The sequence below is a fragment of the Hippoglossus stenolepis genome, chromosome 14 (genome assembly GCF_022539355.2).
Source record: "Hippoglossus stenolepis isolate QCI-W04-F060 chromosome 14, HSTE1.2, whole genome shotgun sequence".
Classification (NCBI taxonomy): Eukaryota; Metazoa; Chordata; class Actinopteri; order Pleuronectiformes; family Pleuronectidae; genus Hippoglossus; species Hippoglossus stenolepis.
Genome location: NC_061496.1, coordinates 25,644,811 through 25,669,860, shown reverse-complemented (window position 1 = coordinate 25,669,860; position 25,050 = coordinate 25,644,811). Strand labels below are relative to the sequence as shown.

The following is a 25,050-nucleotide window of genomic DNA, read 5'->3' as shown; positions in this document are numbered from 1 at the left end:
TGTGTTGAATCTTCTTTATTGGCAGCCTCCACCATCATTTAGATTCCACCTTAACACCAGACCTGGCACCTGAATAAAGATTTCCTATCATGGAGCCTGAGCACAGGCGCCGCGCTCTGAAAATGTGACGAATGCAAATGGGACGAGAGAAATCAAATGTGACTAACGTGTATGGAAACAGAGAAAATCAATTGTCTCCTGGGCAAATGGATGAGCTATTAAAATGATTGTGTGCTACAGGAATATATTATCCTCAGCAGCTGCCAGCAGAGGCAACAGCGGCTCATACTCCAAGTCTGCCTGGCTCAAAAACGAGCTCCCACGAAGGCAATTACTGCATGTGCACACTCTGCATGAGCGGAACATGTGATTTATCTGCCTGCTCTCCAGCTAATAGCTCTTACACATTATCATTATAACAAGCATAAAACATGCAATAAAAATATCCTGGCACAAAACGAAATAAGTGGATTTTTTTAAAGTGGACTTTCAGACCATTAAGGCCTACTTTGTCAAAGTTAATTTGTGTTTGTCTTTCAAAGGAGATGGTCCAGTGATGCTTGAGGCTTGGCTTTAGAGAGACATGTCAATTTTCCAGCTTCAATAATACAAAAGCGTTTGACTTGCACAGACATTTAAGCTTGGGAGCTAGAAACCGATGTTTGAGATCACAATAAAGACATGTTTCTTTCTCTCTCGCAATCCGTCAGTGATATTCAGAAGAAAGAATCAATTAAAGCTCAGACTCCAAAGAAATGTGACATGAAGCATTAATAAAAGGCTTTTATGAAACAATCATGGCTGACTGAAGTTTGGATAAACAGTTTGTCATCATTCTCTGTGGGGTAGAGAGGCTTTAGAGAGAGAGAGGATTCAATCCACTCATCAGATAAACAGTCGCTGGGCTTCAATCGCAGCCTGTTTATTAACACTTCAAAACAATCAGAGCATCTCGGCAGACATGGGAAAGGTTACACAGCGTGGAAATAACACAGATCTCCTTGTTTTTGAAGTAAGAGAACTTACTTATATGAAAAGATATAAACACAATGTACATGATGTCCACGCTCAGTCCCGTTAGCTGGAGAGAAATGTCAAGAAGTACAGCAGTCTGCCTTACGTCTCCACATGATGCTGATGAGGCACTAACCTTCTGAGATGACAGGTTTACTGGAGTCTGACACGTGGACCCATTAAAGTTTTAATAAACTAAATTGTGAAATGGCGCCATGGCCCAGTGTGCTGCGTGACCAATGTCCTTCAGAGGAAATGACACAGCGCACCTTCTCCCTGTTGGACCAGTTAAACGCAGAGTCCACACTGGTGGGGAAATCTCTTCCAACAAGAAGTAATGAAATCATGCTGTCTTTGATGCAGCAGCAGAGTGAGCTCATGATTGCTTTTGATAATTTTTTTTAAAAAACTTTCTGAACACCTAAGGACACCTGACAATAGATCAAAAATAAACACATGAATAACTGAAATAAAAACAAACATTGAAATCAGATTCGGACACAAACTCCCATCAGTTACACATATGCCACACAAGACTAGTTAAAAATATAACAATGGTCAAAATCAGCTTAAGAGACAAAGACACCTAACAGTACATCATGTAAATATATAGTAATTTAATGGCCAGAGGCCTATTGTTTTCGTCCGTCTGTCCCATTCCCATTTTGAACACATTATATCAGGGATGCCGAAAGGGGATTTCATTACATGGGGCAGAAACATTCAACTAGACTCAAGGATGACCTGAATAGAATTTGGTGGTCAAAGTTCAAAGGTCAAGGCAATGGTGACCTCTCAAAGCAAATTGTTTGCCTTATGAATGTGATATCGCCGGAACAGTGTCAGGGAATTATTTTACATTTGGTACAAACATTCCCTTGAACTTTAATTTTGCAGCCCAAGGTTCACGGTGGACTCGCATGATATCTTAAGATCAGCTTTAGGCACTAGGGCTCAAAGATGAACTGATTCGATCGTGGTGCCTGGAGGCTGGCTGGCGGAAGCATACAACCACAGTGCCGTAATTCTAGGTTTTGCTGAGACAGCTTATTGCCGCTGGTGGACACAATGTTGTTGAATGTGGAGCGGGGGGGGGACCATTATTTGTATGTTGATTTGCATGAAACCAAAACAATTAGCTGAAAGACACAGAAATGCTCTGAAGAGCTGAGGGAAGGATTTAAGAGGTTTGCAATTATGTGTGGATTATTCTCCGTGAGCAGTTCTCTTCGTAGTACTGACGAGCCATCGTTCGCACAGAAATATTGATTAGAGCAGCATTGAAGGAGTTCTTCAGTATTTACTTGTGACACATATGTTCATGTTTACGTTTGTACTGTATGTTGTGTTGCCACTTTTTCTTCAGTGAACGATCTGAAAAGCACAGTTATTGTAGTGACAGACACATGCGGGAGCGGTGGTGGGGGTCCTCTCTTACTGCTGTGTGGTGTCGGGGTTACATGGTCATCGAAGACACGTAAACACACAGATGTGTAGAATGACACACATGCAAACACAGTCTGCACTCAAAGTCACGTGAGACACTGAGGCCTCGTCGCAAGTGGGCATGTGTCCCAAACCGCAGGGCGCAGTTCCAGCAGCAGGCTTCTAGATGAAGGTCTCCGTGAGCACATGCATACGGAGACGCACACGCTCGTTCACATGTGTGACAACACAGCAGCCCTCACGGCGCCTCCTGCTGCTGCTCCTGGCCAGCTATGAGACATGGCCTGCTGGCTGGAGAATGGCAGAATTGTGTGTTTGGGCCATCTGCTGCTTAGACTGATATAGATATCACACACATACGCTCACACACGGGATACACAAGAAGTAATGGTATAGGCATACTGAACATTACGGTGGTTATTATCCATGTATACCACATGTTGAGAGTTTATAAGCCACTGAATGAGGAGAAGTTGAGATGGTCATGTGAGGCGTCAAAATACAGTGACGTGACAATATAGCAAAATGAGGCATCCATGTTTGGTATTCATACACTTCTATATCATGAAAAGCTTTTAGAAAAGTCATTTTCCATGTTATGATCATTATTTGGATGTTGATATGATGACTATTTGGCATTCATATAATGAGCTGTGCATCTGAATAAAATGATGTTTACATAAATGCAATTAATTTTGCTCATTTAAAAGTTCTGCATAGTATTTTAATCTTGGTTCTTGAAATAAACTCATAGCCAATAACACAGAAGTAGCTCATTTACACAGTGAGGGTAAAAGTTGAGATAAGGCCCCAACTCTCCCAACTCTGAATAACTGGAGGTTGTCTTGTTAACAACTCTGCTGAAATCATACTATGTGTATACATATATATATACATATATATATATATATATATATATAGCTTGATTTCTTGGTAAGGTGAGGGTTCTTGCAAGTGAAGACTGAGGGCAGTCTGTATTCTCAGAGAAGCTTTGAGGATTCACTTGGAAGTTTTAATTTCAGAGAATATTGTTTTTTTTCATAAATGTATGACTTAAATCTCAGAGTAAACGTTTTTTTTGTCTTATGACTAATGTCAGAAGAGTTTTTCTCGCAAAATTACTCCAGCTCTGTAGTTTTTCACCCTACAATTCCACACACAGGCTTTGGTCAAATTATGACATTTTGAAGTATATTATTATATTATGTGTAAACTTTATGTTTCAGAGCATTTCTCTTCCTGAAAGACCCCCTCACCTTGTTTTCTTTTACCAATAGGCTGAAATATAGCAGCAGCCTTTCTCTACAAGATGGAGTTTTATTGCTGGATTTTCAAGTCGAGTCTCCTCAGAGTCAGAACAATAAAGGGAGTAAGCATCAAGCGCCAAACAAACCAGGAGAGGAGACTCATATAATGCCAGGGTCACATTTTATTGACATCTCTTTCCTGCAATTATGAATGAATAAATCTTCTTTCTCACTCAGCTTCTCACTCAGCTTCTTGCTATGAGCAGTTGGATCCTCACATTTGTTTTTATTGGGCTATGACAGGATTTTTTCCTTGTAGCTTTTGTATGTGCACTTTGCTTTTTGTAGTTTGTGGTCATTGTCAGTCAAATCTGAAAGCAATAATCAATTTAGTGTAATCATTTCTTGTATTTTGCAGTAATCCATATTGTTGGATTGCATGATTAATAAGCCCTTCTATTTGTTCACTGCCTTCAGGTCTTTCTCCAGCCTACCAGATAACAGTGAGGAAGCCAGAGCCAGGTACCTCTACAGGCAGTGGGTGGGACTCGGCTTGACTGACGTCCATCTATCCAATCACACAGTCCTCCTCAGCCTGCCTGGTTCCACACCCAACACAATCACTGACAGGTCTAGTCACCAGTGTTTCCTGCCAAACGGGACCCCCTGTGACCAGCGTGGCCCAAACGACCTGCCGAGGCAGCAGTTCTCTTACGCAGCCTACTCCGCTGTTGGAAGTCTACAGGTACGATTTCCATACCTTGAGATTTGGGTTAACCTCCGTGCAGCTGCACTCTCCTCTTGCTTTTCCTCCCCCTTGCCACCTTCGTATTGTGAGATTATCTAAGTCTCCAGCCTCTGGCCACTGAAGGGTCAGCACTTAAGGTCATTGGGAGAGGTTATGGCTTCAAACGCTACAGCTTGGCAAGCCACAGTTCAGGGTCCAAGGGTATTACAGCACTTTGAATTCCTGCAAGTGCCAAGAGTAAAGATGATATTTATATTTGTATTTTCTGGTGAAAAACTGATTTGCTACATAGAGAAGAGTCCTTTAAATGACCTGCCACTGTACATTACTTGCTAAAGAGCTGGGGATTGTCCGCAGTATTTAACTGTCTCATTATCTCAGCAAGTTTTAACATGAATAGTGATTATTTATTAGCCAATACCACTGATATAAGATTTTAAATGTCCCTATCTTGCGAGGAGAAGACTATAAATGTGGTCAAATCTGTAACTTGTTCCACTAATACAAAGCAATGGTTGTGTGTTCAGCGATCCCCTGAAAAATGTGAGTGAATTCTCATGCATTCGTAGCAAAACAGAAAGGAAAGTCTTTGCCTCTTTTTAATTTCTAATGAGGGAATTCTGAGCCTTGCCGAGTATTTAGATGGATCTTATCCAGTGACAGTGATGGATTGATCGATCACACTGAACTGAGCAGTGTGTCACACCGCAATGTAAGTGAGTTTTTACAAGGAGTGGAAATAAACATCCCAATTAAGAGAGAGAGAGAGAGAGAGAGAGAGAGAGAGAGAGAGAGAGAGAGAGAGAGACTCATCGTGGTCCTAGAGACGCTGGAATTAACACAGAGGCAGTTTTAGCACATGCCTGTCTGTCCGTCTGTCCGTCTGTCTCTGTGGACCAATTTTGACACAGTGAGAGTGCCACAACTGTGCAAGATGAAGTCATGGAACTTTGTGTGTATTGATGCCTGAACGAGAACAATAAATTGTGCAACAAATGTGTGTCACCACCTTAAAAAAATATTTAATTAATCATATTCGGTTATATCTATAGGTCAAAAATTGTTGATGTTCAAATTAACTTTGAAATTTGAAAGAAGAAAGGAAAAGTGTTCATTTCTATGCAGCACTTGATATAGAATAAATGCACGTTGCAGAATGAAACAGTGTATTTTCACTGGATTCAACTTTGGTATACTATAGAGTTTCATTTTCTTATGAATAGAACAGAAGGACAAATTTTCTTGGTAGGGTGCCTGAGGCCCTATTTTCAAGACAAGAGGTAGTTCACACACATTACACAATACACTTAGATAAGAATAGACTGCAGGATTACAACAGCACCAGCCGACTTGATGCAGAAATCTTCAACATGGTATTTGTTTCATGCTTGATGCACTGTGGATCTTTCCCACCATCCTTCAGGAATGAGAAGGTTAATGGAAGTCATTATGCATGTAGTCCGCCCGCACTAGCAGACACACACACACACACACACACACACACACACACACACACACACACACACACGCACACACACACAAAGAAATATAGTCACACTATTTTTAGAGGGCTTTACTTCTCTGTATCCTGGGAACAGAGAAAAGGGTTGAAGGAGACGCTTGTTATTCCCTTGAGCCTCTGCCCGGCCTGAGGACAGATGAAAAGTTGCAGTCAGTCTCTGAATACCAAGTTTTCCTCCTCTTTTTCTCTCCCCGCCTCTCCCCTTGCTCTCCTTCCTCCGCTTTGCTCGATCCATCCAGCTGTCCACTCGTCGGAGTCTACCCACAGGAGGGTCACAGTCATCCATCACCAGATTATTTCCCAGCTCCGTTGCTGCACGCTGCCTTGAATTAAGCGGCGGTTTGCTGGATCTAAACATGGCTTTCAGACAATTAAACATGGCTGTTGTGTTGGATGGATGGCGGCCCAGTGCAAGTATACTGGGATAATAAGTCCTGCTCTTGGTGGCACTGTTTCGCTGGTGCTGCAGGGACTATGCTCTAACACACAATATCTGAAGGATGCATCGTGTCTCTCTCTCTGTGTGTGTGTGTGTGTGTGTGTGTGTGTGTGTGTGTGTGTGTGTGTGTGTGTGTGAGAATGGGAAGCAAGAGAGTGCTGTTTGTGGGTCTGGTCAAGTCAAGTGTGATTGAGTCTCACAACATGTCGGTTGGGTGCAGGTATTAATAAACCCTGACATGTGCATCCCTTGAGCTTGTTAGTGCTTGCATTCTAAAAACAATCTTCCATAAAACTTCAGCATATTTCTACGATAATTTTGCAAAAGCCTGGTCTCATCTAGCCTCTAATTAGTGCTGCCTATGCATGTTGTGTGTGTAAATCGCCTGAGAAGCAAAAAATTGCAACCAGTAACTTGTGTCTAGTTCACCAAGGCAGCACAGTTTAATAAATACAAATTTAGTGTTTACTAACTTAGTAATGAGCTACACCATAATGATGTCCACACTGCTGAAGACTGTATGCCTGATGCATTTGATGATGCCTGATAGTAAATTTAATTTTGTTCATCATTCATTTAGAAATTGTTTGAGGACATTGTCTGGAGTCCTCGATGAGGATTTGATATTGAGGGAGACGGAGCTCTGGAGCTGTGAATTGAGGAGGCGGGTGGGCTCCACCTGTGTGTCATCTATTCATTTATGATATGTGCAGTTCAGAGCAATAGTAATATATTAATTATTAAAATATGAATTCACTATTTCTATAGCAACCGGTAGCAATACTGCAGCAGCAGTGCGAGCAAAGGGGATGATGGGAAATTTCTCTCTGCTTAAATAGACCACCTGATAAGGTGGGTGTGTATAATAGATGGTTGTGGAGAGTGAGGTATGTCACATGATGTATGTCACATGATTGGAGCAGCGCAGCTCGAGTTGGCTGCCTGAACTATAGCTCGCAGGCGTCGCTCCATTTCAGACTTCTTTCAAGTAATTTATTTTGTCGAATTGACACTAACCCATGGGTCCATCCTGATATAAATACTTCCTAAAACTGCAATAGCTAATAAGCAGAGGAGAGGGAGGGGATAATAATTTTTAACTTGCTTATTCATGGTTACATAGCAGCTCAGTCATGGAGAATCTAATCTTCATGTAAACAGCTTAAGACCTTAAATGGATTCTGAGTTCGCTGGGTTACTGCAGACAAGCAACCATTCAAAGTGTCTCATGATGTGACACCTCCATTAGACTGAGTCCGAACTGTTGGACAGAGTGGACACGGTGGGGTTTGACCCTGTGACCTTCGGCTTACAGGGGATGTTTTTCAGAGTAATGATGCCAGTTGCCTGAAAAACCTACGCTTTCACTTGGCACTACAGGGAATTGCTTTTACTAATCGGAGCCCAGCACATGGTAATGTACTGTATGTTATGGCGTTACAGCAGACTGTGTGTTTTGCACTTGTAAAGAACATGTTGGAAAGAATACAACTGTAGAATTTCTATTCAGTTTACGAGTACATAGGAATATTTCATTAGTAGCCTTCATTGTGCAGAACATGAGAAGCACAGGAAACAGAATGTGGGGTTATTTATTCTTGAGTGGGAGAAGAACCAGTACTGAAGGATAGTATTAGTTGTGGAAAGCGACAGACCGAGTCGTCAGAGGAGCCATATAACTTGTGAAGAACACGCTGAGAAAATACACAAGCAGCATCCCGGGCGACATCAACATCCATGAAGTGCAGAAAGTCATTCTGGTGCAGTACACATTCACCAGAGGGTGTTATCCATCAAGTGAAGCGAGAGAGCAGCCCCCCCCCGCGGGGGCCTCAGGACCATCTGGTCACAGCTGTAAGGACATGTAAGAACATGTAAGACACACATGAATAAGTTGGTAGAGTAAGTAAATACTGCATGGACTTACACTGTAACAGATGGTAACTTGTGATTTTTGAAATGAATTTCCTGGATAAATAGCAGAACATGTTCTCGGGCTTGATATTAATTGTACTACTTAAATATAAATGGACATTCTATTCAGTCAGTTTGCCCGTCTCAATAACTTTAACCAGTACTGTTACTCTTAAATGAATGACGCTGACTTGTCCACTAAATATATGGCGTAACTTAACAGACCATATTATAAACCTTGTTAAAAATAGCCCCAAAAATATGATCCTGCGCCAAACCTGAGTACATGACCACCTCCCTACAACTGCCCTGTTTGAACAATTTTACTGGATACTGCATTTATAGTAAAGAAATGATAATACATCTTCTTTATGTGCCACTTATTAAGCTTCAGGAAAAAGTTATTTCTGCATGAAAAGAAAACCATGAAACAAGCCTACAAAATTTTGGAAAACGACGACATATTTATCAACAGCACTGAGTCCATACACTGATACATTGATGAACAAATACGATATTGTTATAAATGAAGTCAAATAAATTAACATAAACTGTAACAAGATAAATATAAGATTAAATGTGGCTCAAAGGGAAATATGCTCCCTTACAGCAGGTAAAATCAAGGAATATAATTAGCAAGGGAAAATGCAATTGTCAAAGATAATCTTACTTGAAGTAAATATGAACTGTATTTCTTTAAGATATATGAAATAATATATACAAAAATAAGACAACAGGAACTATTAGTTTTATAAAAACATATAGAATAATTAAAATTAATTACATTTAAAATGAGTAAAAGGTAAAAATAGTAAGATCTGACAATGGAGATGAGACATTAATCCTGTGCAGGTGAGTCTAAAGGATTTAAGCAGCAGCGGAGTGGAGTCTGCAGATGACAGTTTGGTTGCTGGGACAGCTAAGAGTTTTTGATCAGGTGATCTAAGGGGCCTGTTGGGCTTTAAGAAAATAATAACTCTTTAATATATTCTGGGGCCAGGCCATTGATGGCAGTGCAGTGATGCCAAAACTGGACTGATAGGAAAATATGGGATCCTATTGGCTACCCCTTATGGGAGCCTTCATCCCCCAATAATTTCCAAAATAATTTATTTGTTTCGTAGGAAAGCTTCCTTTAGAATGACATTGTGTACTAATTTTGTCTTGGAAAAGTGCAGTATTTGAAGTAAAAGTAGTAGTTGAAGCCTTAAATGAATTAATACCTTTCAATATTCTATATTTAACATGTACTTTTACAAACTGCTGTTTGGTTTCATATAGCTGTGTTTTATTTTACCCAATCGACTTGTTGTTGTACCTGTTTTTTTTTGTTGTCCTCTGAGTCATGGTTTGACCTGTTAGCTCTTTTGACAGGAATGATTTATGTAGAGGACAAATTCAATTCACTTCAGATCCAGCGGGATGCAAATGACAAAGTGGAAGGTAAGATGGGGTAAAGGAGCAGGCTTCATTATGTGACTCAACATGGCAACACCAAAAACCTCATTGATGCTTTATACAGTAAATCATTTTAAGCCTTTCCATGGAAAAGCTGCAGGCAAAACCCGATATTCACTGCACCTGTTGTCCTCTCCCCAAACACACCAACTTCTCTTCTTCTGTAGTTTGGATACAATTGGATATATTCATTTTTCCTATTCAGTGCACTTGTGGAGAAAGGAATTGGAAGTTTTCATAGCACCCAATGAGCTTCGGTAGTGGTTAAACTTATCAAGCTTTGCTACCAGATCACTGTATTCTCTGTCCACACCGACATGGGCCAATGCAAGCTGAGCATGTGACAAGGGAAACCATTAACCCATACCCTACCATTTTCTAACTGAAGAATTTCAAAAAAGAGAAAGGTGGCTCACACCATGCTGCCTGGTCAAGCAGAGTGGAGTGCTAGTACCCCAAACCAGTAAAGGACAGTGAGATGAAATGGTAAAAGATAGCCGTGACATTAAATTTGACTAATAAGAAAGGAGGAGAATTTTTTCCCTTTGTGAAATAGTTGACATATCAGCTGTGATCGTTTTTGAGTGTATTTGAGAGGTTGGGAACCTCATTGTTTGAGGAAAGATGTCTGAAATGCTGCAATTTATTGGAAGCTGCTTTTTTGCTGGACACGTTTGGTCACCCTCACTGCTATTCCAAGACTAAAAGACGGATCTTGATCAGTGTCTTGACTGACTGGACAATGACTGGTCATGATGGCCACCACCATCATTTGCCATGGAAAGAATTGAGGACACAAGTGGGAGCCCAGCTGCTCTGAAGAGCCTCAGTTGGTTCATGGGGGTGGAAGCATCTTGGCCAAAGAGGACTCTCTGAAGAGCAGCACAATTGGTTCTTCCTGTGTCAAAACTGAAAGCTTAGAACATCAGAGTACAGCTGATCTCATGGGCAAAGGGTTGAATATTTCATCGAGAGGGAGAGAGCGAGAGAGAGAGAGAGAGAGAGAGCAGGAAGGTGGATGCAGGAGACGGTTAATGGAACTGCTGAGCTACAGAGCATAGTACCAGGCTGACAGAACCTATGCCATCAGTCTATGCCTTTGGGAGACAAACACAGCCAAGTCAGTGAGGGCAGGAAGCTATGTTTGGGTCCTCCTCTGAAGGTCTCCCCCATCCCCTTGTCCTCAAGCTGACTCTGCTGCCTGGAGGGTTGGTGCCAGGCACAAACTAAAGGTTCCATCTGCAGGCAGGGGACATGCACACTGCTGAGGCAGGGAAGATCGTCACAGGGGTAGTGGTGATTAAGGACTTCTCTTCCTTGTAGAACAGAAACACAAACAGCCCACCTAACCAATTATAAATACACAACTACAATGCATTTCTTCATTTTTTCCTTTATTTTTAAACTAGTACTAATACTAATACATCCAGTGGGTCAACAATATGTTGGTAGGCCTATGTGTTTAATACTGTTCGGTACATCTACATCTGTAAGTGCAGTTTTTCCATTCATAACCTCAAAATCAACATCTTGACGATTTGCCTTCTCTGTGTAAACTGCCTTATTTGGAGCAAGCTACATTCTAAACATTATATTTTAATGAATAACTAAGTATATACCCAAAACATCAACTATATAAAGACCTAATTACTCTGTAGGCCCTGCCATTTTACTTTGCGTTTGTCTTTTCACTTACTTATATCATCTTTCATCTTTTACAAATGAATCATAAAGTACAGAAGTACAGACTGAACTCACTTTCAGAGCAGCCAAATATCTTTAATGATAAGACACATAGTTCAAATGCTGAGAGACATTTTCCCAAACTGTTTCCCACCAAACCAAAAACAGCCTTGATCTTATTTACAACAGTATACTGCTCTTCAGTCTATATCATTAGTTAATAGACAGGTTTTAAATTAACAAGACACTCAAACTGCCTAATCCCTCATCAACCACAATGCTTTTAATATGTTAAGCTATATTAATAAGATCTGCAATTAAGGTAATTGGGGTTATTTAAAAAAGTAGTGCTATGTCATCACAGTTATCTTCACATAAATCATGACTGCAATTAATATGAACTCTGTCTCTCAGAGCTTAATGGAGTTCTTGCCTTCTCAAGAAAAGCAGTTTTTCCACATTAATATGCAAATATGAGCACAAGTGATTATGAATATTCTGCAGCTACTGTCTCCACAAGAATGAATCCACAGGATTGTGACTCTGGACGGTGAAACAGGGACACCGTTTAGAATGTGGACTTCTTTAAGCTTATAGTGTGACCATGCCCCTCAAATAAGAGTTAGTAATTGTAATTAAAAGTAATATAGCTAAGCCACATTATAAGGCATCTTAGTAGTAATATAATAACCCGAGTTTTTAAGGCTATGATAAAAATAATTTTGCATTAAGAAAAATCGTGACAAAAATACACAGGAAAATATTCCTGGTTACATTAGTCAACATCTGGCACAGTATTCAGGCTTACCTGCACACAAAAACATCTGAGCAACAACGCAAACACACACACACACACACACACACACACACACACACACACACACACAAATACTCGCACTACCAGTAATCGGGATCATCGTTATCAGCCAAGTTCGGGTTTTTGACATTTTAAGGAATCTCACAAAATGTTACCAGTCTTATCAGTGTGCCAACACCAAAAGAGTAATTTTTTAATGTATAGTATTTCATTCTGTATTTCTATTTATGTCTAGTTCCAACCTATTTTTTATGACATGACAAATTGAATCAATAACATGTTACATCTCAATTTCAGCTTTACTGAAGTTGAACGTAATGTGCGGTTACTGGCAGCTTGTGAAGTCTGAAGCTTCCCCAACACTCGCCCCCTCTCAGCCTGCCTCTCCTTGTTGTCTGACATAATGACAGTGTGACTGTGAAGACACTTCATTTACTTCATGTGATAAGAGTTAATTACAGGGTGGATCTGAGCAGCCTTCAATCAGCAGACTGCAAACAATCCATGACCTCCTCTGTCTGCTCCTCACATGGCTGTTCTCCTCTTTTCTGTCAGCCTTTCACATGCAGCCAAGAAAGAGAAAATTATACAAATTTATGTTTCACAGATTTGCTATCACTTACTACCCTTCATTTTAATATAGGTAAAGGTTTTCATTTATATATCAAATCGTTCGGAATAAAGTCAGCTGAGGACTGAAAATATTTAGGAAAAATCTGTTTTTATTTTAATTTGAACAACACTTGTCTCAGTAGTAGTTACATGTTGGGAGTACCAAATACTGATGAAAAATGCACAAAGGAGTAAAATAATGCATAGGTTAATATGTGAGTAATTCAATGAGTTAACAACCTAAAATTCCGAAATGAATTAAGTGCTTAATAATGTTGTTGTACATTAAGTTTGTTAAACTGTTTATCGAGATGCAGTTATTGTACAGGACTTAACAAGGGTACGTCGTATTGTTTGTCACTGCCTACAGGTGTATTAAGGCTGCACTTTGCCTGTATTGTGCAGCACAGCATGATGCTGAAAACTCCCCATAGGGCAGTGGACCCCCTCCATGGAAAGCATATGTTACATCTTCTCGATGATATCAGCCAGTGTTGGGATGTAAATCATAACATCTCTTAAATATTACAGTTCAGCTAAAATAGTATAATAAAAAAAATAATAGAAATATAAACAAAAATATATATACCAAATATTAGCTGCGTTGAATTTTAAGTGTCGGCATTAAGTTGAGATAATTAAGCAGGTGACAGTTTCAGTTTGGTTTTAATGGGGATGCTGAGCACATTATCTTTGAGTTGCTTTTTTTTATTTAATACTGTTGAGATTATTTACCTATTACTGTAGCAAAGCTTTATTTTCTCTTACTGCAAAGAATAAGATGAGCCATGTTTTTGCAGAGATAAAAAATCACACACAGTCAGTCACAAACGTAACTGGCAGAACTGTCTGTAATGAGCTCATCTGGTAAAAAAAATACAGCACTAAAAGTGGAATCAAAAAATGTGTCAGAGAGAATTTCTTGCCAGTGTGGACGGATTCCTTTTTGAGACACTTTATAAATACAAGCTGGAGTAAAGACTCTTCTCTGGAGAGGGTGTGGATGAACTCTTAAGCTCAGGAAGCCATTAACACCTTGAAATATTTCAATTGCACGACTTTCCGAGTTCTACTTTTCTCAAATGGATTAAATGCAGTTTAACAACACCAGCAAGGGCTTCAGCAGATACACTGAATATTTATAATTTGACGGGGAAAAAAAATAGTGGCCACAGATACAGTCCGCCAAGAAGTCTTGGCCTTCATCATCCTTCAAATGCTCAATGAAAAACTCTTGAATGTCAGGCTGAGCAAAGAAAAGAACAGGAGAATGATGCTCACTGTCGTAGAGAGGCTACTTAGCCTGTATTGTTAATTTCATTACCTCCCAGAGATGAAATTAAAGAAAAATTTCAGAGATGAAGACGAGAGATGGATCTAGTTCAAGCAGCAACCTCTCGGTGCTTATAGAGGTTACTCTGTATTTCAATTTGCTGCGTCTCATACTGTTCCATGGTCTGCAGTTTAAATGGAGGCCTTTTATGATGCAAATGCAGGCAGGAGTGATAAATCTCTCTCGCTCTCCTCTCCTGGGCTCTCCTGATGCAAAAAGATCTGCTCTCTCTCTCTCTCTCTCTCTCTCTCTCTCTCTCTCTCTCTCTCTCGCTCGCGCGCACACGCACAGACTCAGGCTCCCCCTCGCTCTCATTCTCTCTCTCTTCCCCCGTTTTCTCTCCACTGCAGCATTGTGTTACACTCGCCCCCAGGCCACATGAAAAATGAATCAGACCCAGGTGATGCAGTGAGAAGCCAGGGGAGAGAGAAAGAGAGAAAGAGGGAGAAAATGAGGGAGAGAGATGGGAGACACACAGAAAGAGAGAAAGAGAGGGACAGACCCCAAAAAGTAATGCTTTGACTTTCCTCGACAACTTCTAGGTCACTTTAATTTGGGAGATGACGACACTCACTCAATCTGACACACACACACACACACTTGCAAACACACTCTTTGCCAAAGTGATTTCAGTGTGCTGTAAAGAAGTCAGGTGCTATCGCCGTGCTATGCTGTATCAGGAATCAATCAATTGATCAAATCTCTTAATTATTTTAAAAAGAAAGGGCTATAAGATTTGTCTAGTTGCAGAGAAAGACATTTAAAATTCTTCAAATCATGTAGACGTCAGTTTTTAAGTAACTTACATCAAATTTGCTAAACCAAATATTGTGTACCCCTTTAAATTGATCTCAACACGGGCAACCAAAGATGAATTTTGACAAATAAAATGTACAAGGTCATACCATCATTGTATGTTAGCATTTTATTAACTATATATATATATATATATATATGTTTGAGGAAAATGCATTTTGATTTTAAATAGATTTCCTTTAAATTTTGACCGTGTGTTGTTGAATCTTGAATCTACCACCATGTATGAAATATGCTTTATAAATTAAACTGCCTTGCCTTACCTCATCAACCACTTAAAGTACTTTACACTACAAGTCAGTGAGCACACAGCTGGCTGAGGCACATGAAGGCATAAAGGCCACCTAACATCTGGCTGGTACATTATTACACACAAATATCTTGGGAAAACATTTGACTAAAGGGCTTTCAGTGAGATATTAGTAATGGCTGATCCCTGGGCCTCTGCGCTGTTTTTCTCCTCATCAGGGAGAGGTGGTGGATGTTCAGTACGGGAGTGTGGATGACCTGCGGAGAGCCAAAGACAGCCTGAACCTCACCAACCGGATTGCCGTGGTCAAGCTCGGCCAAGCACCCTTGCTGTACAAGGTAAGATTAAAGCTGTGCCACCGCTCTGCCCTGCTGATAAGAGAATCACACGTGTGATTTAATGCTCCACTTGAGATTTACCTGATGCTACAGCAGGAAAAATATTCACTCAGACGGAGGAATGAGATCTTTTGATCTTTAAAAGCAAGAGCATGGTATGACTCAAAACCCAGATTTTCATATAATAAAGGCTTTCTAAAACCAAGTTTCAAAAAATGATCTCAGGTATTTTAATGCACTTGTATCCAGGCAGGCATGGCTCACCGGCCTTTGAAGAAACTGCTGCTGACTGCAAAGCCACCTGAACAGGGCATATTTCATGTCTAGTCATGCACTACTAATTCTTTATATTATATTTGCCGTAAATTGATCATACCTGACTCGTGCGTCTGCACGTCTTCAGTGCAAAGATGTCTGAATCCATTTGCCTTCATAAGAAATAGCATTACCAACGCATTGATTGATTATTCCTCTTTCTGCTTGGATGTGTGCCACATTCTGCTCCAAGCTGTTTTTTTCCCGTCAATTAGAAGATGGCAGGGAAAGTATAAATTCCAAACCAGTTAATCAAAACATAAACATCTACTTACATGTTAATTATGGATTAATTTATCTGCAGTTTCCACTCAATTAAAGTAATTCAATTATGCAAACCTGAATACCTACTCTTGGGGTAAGGTCTTGTGTGAGATGAGAAATGGAAATGTCTACCGTAAGTGGCTTTTAACATAATTACATGTTAGCTCACTAAATACATTTCAACATACAAAGGTAAAATAAAGTGTGATACTGTGCAAAATTGTAATTTTGGATGGGGAATCATAGATTTTCTACCATTGACTTCTTACATTTGATGTTTTGATACTTAAACAAAAAATATCTCAGAGGTTATTTAAAATGTATCATCAACACAATGTGTGTTGATGAATCAATATTTCAGATTTAAACACCACCGCTTGTCTGTATTAACACGTTACGTTACGTCTCCTGGATACGTCTAGGGGCCAGCTGCAGACAGAAACACAACAATCTAATTCAGGGAGTCAAAGTAAAAGTGAAAAAAAGATTGTTATTGTTCAGCCGCCTGTCTGTGTCTGAACTGGAGTCAAAAGGTTCGCACAAAAGAAATGTGGAGGAAAAATGGGACCATGTGGTTGTGCCAAACAAAATTTATATAACAACAAAACCAGGCCTGACGGCCACCCTTCAATGAAAACAAAACCCAAACAAATAAACAAAAAACCCTCACTTCTCTACAGAAACATAACAAATACATGGGGGGGGGGGGGCACCTTCCAATAACCTGGTGTGTCTGGACAACAATAACCCAGGTGTGCGGAAACTGTACAGGGTAGCCCAAACTCACCTATTGTTCTCAACCTTTCTCCACATACCTCTGAACAAGCAGCTAATCAAGACAAAACAGACAACATGGCCAGTCATAGGTGGAGACCAGTCATGCTGATTTAACCTGAAGAGCAAATATGGGAGGAGGAGAGAAAGAAAAGAAACACAGCCAACACTGCTCCTGTCGTGCACATGGCGACCACATGTTTTAAAATTCTGGGAAAAACAAAAACAAGCCAATGTTCCCAAAGTCTGAATAAACTAATGAGCCAACATGGTCAAACAAGTCTGGGGAAAAAAGTTCACTCTTGCACATGAAGTACAACAGTATTATAATAAATTACCCTGCAGTGGACATGTTGTGGTCAGCTGCAGATACAAGGTCTGGGAACCGAAGTCATATGGCCATTGGGTTGGGACTGTTTTGTCAAAGTTAACTTATGTCTCACTTCAGGTCACAAATTGAACTTTTATTGTTTTAACAAATCCAGTCTCTGTAATTACTAGAACATCATCAAATCATTAACAGCGAAAGCTAAGCCAAACCAAGTCCCAGTTTCAATGTGGTGGCTGATCGTTGTATTTTTAGCTTTTTCCTTTGCTTTATTCATCGGATTTTAATCTACTTGTGAATGTGAGGTTGAAGAAAAATAGCTGCTAATGAGCCATAACAGGAGTAAATGGAGGTTACCAGAAAAAAAAAAAGTCGAGAAAATGTTTAAAGAGGAGGTCATCTTACTGAATTTACATTAACACAGCGAGCCTTTTAAAAGTCCATTACAGCAGATATTGACTGGCGTCACACGGGACCCTTCTAGTAACACGCCGCTGACCCATTTTCCCCCCTCGCCCACATTTTGTGACAAATGTGATCATGTGTGCTTCACAATGTCCCCGTGTGTCAGCAGCTGAGAGAAATGATCGTCCTTTACATGTAAGTGGAGAAGAATGATTGATGAGCCTTTTACTCTCACTAATGAGTGTGTGACGGTGACTGCAGGCCCGCTGCTGCACACACACACAGTTCATATTTGATACACGCACACGTGGAACACATGTTTTGAGCAAGTAGCTGAAATCTCTTAGCTCCATTCATATCAACTCATTTGAGGCAGAGTAGAATCACAATGTGAGCTCATTACTGTATATTGTCATGTTCTTGCACGTCTATTCACAAAAGTGCATCGCCTCATGCTCGTGACTACGAAATATGTGAATGTCAGTCGTGTGTGTGTGTGTGTGTGTGTGTGTGTGTGTGTGTGTGTGTGTGTGTGTGTGTGTGTGTGTGTGTGTCCTCTCTTACCACAGACAGGCAGACAAATTTGAGCAAAATAGAAGTGAACGAGTGGAGAAACACATATTCTTCCACACAAATACACTGCATGGTACAGTTAAGAAATGAATATCCCATCATCCCCCATGGTGTGTATTAAAATGGCAGGAACAGTTGGTTCACATTTTGTATGAAGACGGCAAGAGAAAGAAAGGGGTCATCGTCGAGACACGAACGGCAGGGCCTTCAGTCGCAAAAGCTCAGCGGGCTCTGGTTCCAGGAGGAACAGCGACTACAGTGACACCTGCAGTTGGATCTCTGGGAAAGAAGTCGGCACGCAGGGTCTGAAGTTGTGGTCGACAGCGCACAGCTGAAGGCCGTCATGCCCGTGCATTGGTGTGATTTGTAACCTCCATCCCAGGAGACTGAGAATGTCAGTGCAGGACATGAAGAGACTGTGTCAGCAAGAACAGTTCTCGCCGACAACCACATAGAGAAGAGGGATGTTATGGTGGAGCTGCAGTGCATAAACCCCCCATCACAAAGACGAATGCAAGAAAACATAAGCACCAGTCCACACAGATGTGGGAGGTGATAGAGAGATATGGTCAGATGAGTCATCCTTCACCATATTATTCACAAGTGGGTGAGTGCATATGTGACGTGCACTAAGAGAAACATGAGGACCTGAATGTTTGACCCCCACAGTGAGGGCATCGGGTGGTTCTGGGACGCAGTGGGCGGCGGTTTGCTGCGGTGGTTTGCGTCCACTTGTCTCCATCGAGGAAAGAATCACTGCGAATCAATATGAAGTTGTTCTGAGTGAACTTTATTCTGCGATTAGGCATTTCTATTCTGGTGGAAGTGGTTTCTTCCTGGATGACATTGACTATGACATTTGACACCTTTCTAAGACACTATGCTGGTTTTTGCTTTAATGCGTCACCTGTAAGTTCTGATGAAATCAAGTGTGCTAAAGCATAGTGCCTGTGATTCATGTGCATGGACATATTAACATCAGTGTGTTTTATTGTGTGTGTGTGTGTGTGCGTGCGTGTGCGTGTGCGTGTGCGTGCGTGCGTGTGTGTGTGTCTGTTTCCAAGTGAAGGACAGTTGTTATGAGAGGGGAATGACCATGGCTGGTGTCACATATTCAATAATAGTCATCCATGCTCGTAAAAAAACAAGGACGCTACATCTCCTATATGGACAACAGTGAAATTCAGCTCTGCACGGAGCAGCTGCAGTGCTCGTCCTCCCACTCACAATCTCCCCTCGACTGTTTCTAAATGAAGCAGCTTAATAAACAGCAATGCAGTATAATCATCAGGAGGAAAACAACAACAAAGTCAGTAGTCACGTCAGTATTTTTTTTACTAGTGCACCAACATACAGACTCACAGAGCAAACACTGCATACACGTATAGACAATGTATAAGATCTGTAAAGACGGACTCACTCTATTATGAGAGTTCTGCAATACGTCCTCCCTTCATGACAGTTGTAATGTGGCAGAAAAACAATCAAATGGTCTCAAGTGAAAATGTATTTCAAAAACGTCAGGGTCTTTCCAATGGTTTTTAGTGGGAACATTAAAAGGGCTACAATGGTGAAACCCCTTTTTGTGCATTTGTGTGATGTCCCATCTCTTTCTTTTTTGTTTTCTTGTCCCATGTGTCTCTGTGTGGATGTCCAGCTGTCCCTCCTCTCTGAGCTGGGTTTTGGGGGTGCCCTGCTTTACGTTGACCCCTGCGACGCCCCCCTCGGCAGCCACACCTCGAATCAAGCGTTCAGAGTCACCCTCAACCCCGGAGGAAATCCTGCCATTGGTGAGTGATTGTATTTGAATGACCAATTTGTTTTTTTGTTTTTCATATGTATTAAGGCAACACAGGTGAAAATCATAAAAAAAACAACTAGATATTCTTAAAATGTGGTTTAATTTTCATCGCTGTTGTCACAACTAATAAAACTACCCATTAAATTTGTGTTAAATCCTGTAACATTCCTCTACCTTGTCAGCCTACATGGTTCTTTTGGCTTGTGAACAAATGAACATGTGTAACCGAGACCTCTATTTACCACAGTGATGAAATACGCCGAGTTTACCTTTGAGCACTTCTTACAGTATATTACTGAGACTCGGCTCTCAGTTCATCTGGAGTTCATTCAGAGTAAATGACCTGCAACAGCAAAGCCAGCACCATGCACCCCCGACCCCTTCCAGAGAACACCGAGGGGGGAAGCACATCTTCAACACACATACACAGGATGAGCTCAAAAGAAAAAAAAAGAAGACCCTTCATAATCTGTTGATATGTCTCATGAGGGTTATGAGAGTCAGTTTGTGTTGAATCAGATGTGTTTATTCAACTTCATGGTCATTTTGCAGGCTGCAGTTTGTGATGCTTTTAAGTGACCTTGCATCATACCAATAGTTATTGGTCCCCCCCCCCCTGACCAAGAGCCTTCTTGCTGCTTTGATACTTAGTTTGGCCAAATGTTGAACTCGACAAAGAGTCCAGATGCTTCCAAACTTTTTCCATTTCACATGTATTTAGGCCTCTGCGCTAGCCGGAGCTCTCAGAGCTTTAGAAGTGGTTTTATTTTTTTCTGATGTATGATTTGCATCAAATTCATCAAAGAGGTTGACAGAGAGTTCCTAGGACTTCATGTCTTGATTTTCATCCTCGCACGCTGTGTGGATTGTGGGAGTATATGTCCAGTCAATTCAATTTGCAACAGGTGAACTCTGGACACACCTCAAGAAAAATGAAAGCCGTCTGACCTCAGTTTAGAGTTCCAGAGCCAAGGGACTGAACACTTATGTAAATGAGAAAATTCAATGTTTATTTCCTTATACAATTCATGAATGTTTTGATTTAGTCATTTTGAGTTATTGAGAATCGATTGAAGGGGGTAATTTTTAATTAAATTGTTGAAAAAATCTACAACACAATAATGTGGACACATTGTGAAAATACTTTCTGAAACCACTGTTTAAGTTTAAGTTGGTGATATTGTTAAGTTATTGTTTTTGTGGCAGCTAAACATACATATACAGTATGTATCTATGAAGAGTGTTTGCCACCTCAAAAAAATACATCCATAAAACAGATCAGATCATTTCTTACACCATCTGATTATATGCAGTCCCCCACTTCTAAAACAACCTGAATATACATACCTTTTTTTTTACATAAACACATACAGATATTAGCTTTTTAAACTCTTGATAGGAATTTTTTTTTAAATTTAAATCAAAGCTGTACATGTTATATTTTTCAAGCAAGATTTTAGGATTCCCATAAAATTAGATCAACCATAGCTTGTAGGAAACAGACCATTCAATGGTAAAATGTTTTTTGGACCTCTAAGGAAATTGAATTTTACTATTTCTATTAGTTTAAGTACAGATCAGTTCAAGTACTATCTCTTTGGAGTGTAGCCATTGTTTGAAACATACTCACTTTTCTTACCTTGGCCTCAGGCAGAGGACGTAATATCTCTCTGTATCTCTGTGTCTTTTTTACTGTATTTAAATCACTCTCCCATGATGGATGACCTCCCCGACCCTCAGTCTTGTCCCCACTTCCTGTTTTTCTGCCCGGTCTGGCCAGTGGGGACGTGTCATTACCACTGAAGTATCTTTAGTCCTTGTAAGAGTCCCAGTACCACAGTAGCAAGACCCAGTAGAGCCCCGCCAGATGTCTGGACTGCTGCATGAGTGTGAGTGTGTGTGTGTATTTAAGTGGAAGAGAGCGAGACAGATGCTGGCTGTCTGGTCTCTCACCAATCGCACTGCTCTCAGGTCCCCGGTGCTAAAACAGCTCAGAAGAACAGAAGATGTAAAAGGACACCTCATTACTCATATCAAGCGTACTTTGTTCTACTGCCAGAGACTGCCTTGGTTAAATCTCTTTATTAATCCTGAAAAAATATTCAGTTCGAATTATATTACTGCAGCATGAGGTGCAGGCTAACAACTGGGAATATTCAAATGAAATAAAGAAAACAGGTCATGTGATTTTTTTTTTTCCTGCAGTAGCAATTCAATTAATTGAAATCCAGTGCTTCCCTCTGACTGTTTGTAATAATGTCAGTGGTGGGATTTGCCTTGACATTCACATCTGACCAAACCAAGGGGCTTTCTTAGGAAATGTATGTAGTTCAACTCAATTCACATCCGCCTTACTGTTTACTCGTTACCCTCTGTACACTGTGTTGTGGTGTGTTCAGACCCAAAGAGTAAAGCCTACAAAGGCATACACTGTGCAATTTGAGTTGCACGACTCATTTTGGCCTGACTTAGACTGAGTTTCGTGCATTGTTTGCCGTCCCTTGTACAAAGGGGTGCGAGGAGCAATCAGAGGCGCCAGACACACTTGGATGAATTTCTGACATGTCCGAAATTTGAGTCGCCATCTTCAGACTGTCGCACAGTTGATGTATAGTCTTGAGTCCATTCCTCCAAAGTCAGCACCTTCTCCCTAACTGCATCGGCACCAAATGGCAAAACACGATAGTAGGAATTGTAGTTTGTGGCTGGAAGAAATTGCACAGCAAGAAAGAAAAAGAAGGAGAGAAAGGAGGTCTTACAGTAATCCCAGTGTAGCGAGGCGTCCATTTACAAAATAGTAACCTAAATTGTATTTTGCTTTCTTTCAGCACAATAGCCAAACCAAAATGCACATGTCTTCTTACGCCCGGGGCACTAAGGCCTCGGGATGGCTTGCTTTTCATTCCTGCTCCAATGTCAACAGATTAGATTAGATTACAGCTTTGAAATGTCAGTGTGTGTATGTATCTATTGTTATATAGGCTATAACATGTGATAATAAAGGGTTAGGGTTGAGAACATTTTACATTTATATATACAGTGTATTATAAACTGGATGTAATACTTTGATTACATATATATAGATAGCTAGCTACAAGAGATGACAACTATGAATAAGAGACAAGCATGCAAAATTGCAGTAGTTGTTTGCAAAGGTAAAGGTGAGAATATGACTAAAACTAAATATAAATATAAGATGGGCAAAATAATTCACAGTTATTGCAGGAGTAATCAGAGAGTGTTGGTTTAGTATACTATATATTTTGAGAGTTCACCTTTTGACAGAGGGGAGAAGTTGTGCAATCTTATTGCTGTAGGCAGGAAACATTTCCTGTATCTCTCCTTGCGGCAGCAGAGCTAAACCAGTCTGTTGGAAAAAGTGCTCCACTGTCTGTCCACTAGGTGGTGGAGAGGGTGGTGGATAACAGTTTGTTCAAAGCCCTCCTCTCCACCACCACTTCAAAAGAGTCCTGGTTGCAGCCAATGACGAAGCCAGCCTTCTTAATCAGCTTCTTAAGTCTGTTGGTGTCACCAGCTCCGATGCTGCTTCCCCAGCAGACCACAGCAAAGTGCATTGGCTACAACAGACTGGGATTTCCAACATCTTGCTGGACCCGTGGAAAGATCTCAGCTTCCTCAGGAAATAGAGTCTGCTCATCCCTTTCTTGTACACAGCGGCTGTGAAATCGTCCTTTTCCTCCTGAAGTCGATCACCATCTTGGCCACATTCAGAAGCAGATGATTTCTACCAGCCATCTCCAGCGCTCTGTACTCACCCTCCCTCCCATCACTTATACATTCAACCACCGCAGAGTCGTCAGAGAATGTCTGCATGTGGCATGACTCAAAGTTGTACTGGAAGTCAGAGGTGCACAGTGTGAAGAAGAATGGCGACAGAACAGTCCCATGTGGAGCTCCTGTAGCACGCACCACCAATTCAGACAGAACTCTGCCCAGCCGGACTAACTGAGGTCTGCCTGTCAGATAGTCAGTATTCCAGGAGACGGTGGATGTGTCCACCCTCATTGCTTGCAGCTTCTCCGTCATAAGCACTGGCTGGATGATGTAGAACGTAACAGAAAAGTCAAAGAAAGTGATTCTCACAGTGCGACTAGTTTGATCCAGATGTGCGTGGGCTCGCTGCAGCAGGTAGATAGTTGCATCATCCACTCCCAGATGAGGCTGGTAGGCGAACTGTAGAGGGTCTAGCAATGATTTCACCTGTGGTCTGAGGTGGGCCAGGACCAGTCTCTCCAGGACCTTCATCTCATGAGATATGAGGGCAATAGGTCGATAGTCGTTGAGGCCAGATGGAGTCGACTTCTTGGGGACTGGAACCAGGCAGGACGTTTCCCACAGCACATCTTCTCCTGATGAAGGCTCAGGTTGAAGTGATGCTGACGAAGAGCAGCGAGCTGGGTGGCACAGGTCCTCAGAACCCTGGAGCTGATACCGTCTGGTCCCGGGGCCTTGCGTTGGTGAAGCCTCTCCAGCTGTCTCTTCGCCTGGCCAGTTGTAACAGACAGGCGGGGAGGGGGAGCGTGTTAATTACTTCAGTGAAGGAGCAGCACTTTAAAGGTGGGGGGTATGTCCAAGGAGCACACAAGGGGGTGTAGAGGGGGGGAGGGACGAAGTATTGGGGGCAGCGAGGGTGTGTGGAAGTCTGTGAGTGTGGTGGGGGGGGGACAGATGAGGGCTGTGCACTGAACCTGTTGAAGAACAAATGCAGCTCTGTTGCCCTCCCCTGGCTGTCTGTCTCTCGCCTCGAACCCAGTTATTTCTCTCATTCCAGTCCACACATCCCTCACATTGTTCTGCTGGAGTCTGGCCTCCCGCTTCCTCCTGTAGGAGTCCTTGCACTCCCTCAGCTTTCTCCTCGGGTCATGGTGTATGACCCTCAGTTCTTCTCTGTCCCCAGACCCGACGGCTTTCTTCTTCTTGTTAAGAAGAACT

General features: G+C 41.3%; 1 long non-coding RNA gene across 1 annotated transcript; it reads left to right on the top strand.

Moving 5' to 3' along the window:
* Positions 1–4,181: 4,181 nt before the first annotated feature.
* LOC124854831 lies at positions 4,182–20,076 on the top strand. The gene is made up of 3 exons (XR_007034839.1): positions 4,182–4,452; positions 15,518–15,637; positions 19,954–20,076. It is a non-coding gene; the product is annotated as an uncharacterized LOC124854831 (long non-coding RNA).
* Positions 20,077–25,050: the final 4,974 nt, after the last annotated feature.